The following is a 963-nucleotide window of genomic DNA, read 5'->3' as shown; positions in this document are numbered from 1 at the left end:
ATATATATATATATATATATATATATATACATATATATATGCATATATATATATATATGTACACGTAAGTATGTGTGCGTGCGCACGTGTGCATCTGTGCGTCTCTGTGTGTGTGTGTGTTGTGTGTGCGTATGTATGTGTGTGTGCGTGTGTGTGTGTCTTTGTGTCTGCGTTTGTGGCCCACCACCACTTGACAACTGGTGTTGGTGAGTTTACATCCACATAACTTAGTGGCTAGGCAGAAGAGATCGGTAGAACGAGTACCAGGCTTAAGAAAGAAAATCTGACTCATCTACCGTACATTACTGCAATTTGTCTCTCAGCAACAAAAATAGAAAATCCAGGAACAGAGGTAAACATCAGTCTTATCGGAGTTTTAAATTCAAGGTATAAAAATTTTCCTTGGGTTCGATAAAATAATTGCCATGCACCAAAAACAGGATTCCACATAATCGATAGGAATTGCTCCAATATGACTGCAATTCCGTGATTGAAACCGGTTAAACACTTAATCAATACATGCCATCCCCACCACCACCACCGCCACCACCACCACCACCACCACCACCACCGATACCCTGGCATCAGGACCTGCAACTGAAAAGCATCGTTACAGTATCAGATCAAGACGGAATCCTGACATGACCACCGTGTTGAACAACTGAGTATTTGACTTGTTGTTGTTGTGGTGGTGGTGGAGGTGGTGGCAGCGGCGGCGATGTTAGTGGTACTGTAATGATATTTTTACATATTTCGTAGTTTCGGTTCCTGATTCTGCAGACTTACCATCAAAGAGACTTCCAGCTGTGATTTGTATATTTAGAGCAGCTTTTGTCCCATGTGTCATTCAATTTTGCAAGACGGTACGAAGTGACTTTGAGGAAGAATTTAGTTGCTATTTCATCTTGTCGAACAGAGCTATACGCAAAGGCATTCCAACCACAACGCTCTTTCGGGGTGGGG

The sequence above is a fragment of the Octopus bimaculoides genome, chromosome 17 (assembly GCF_001194135.2).
Source record: "Octopus bimaculoides isolate UCB-OBI-ISO-001 chromosome 17, ASM119413v2, whole genome shotgun sequence".
NCBI lineage: Eukaryota > Metazoa > Mollusca > Cephalopoda > Octopoda > Octopodidae > Octopus > Octopus bimaculoides.
The sequence above is the reverse complement of the archived record's forward strand: the minus strand, read 5'-3'. Positions refer to the sequence as shown.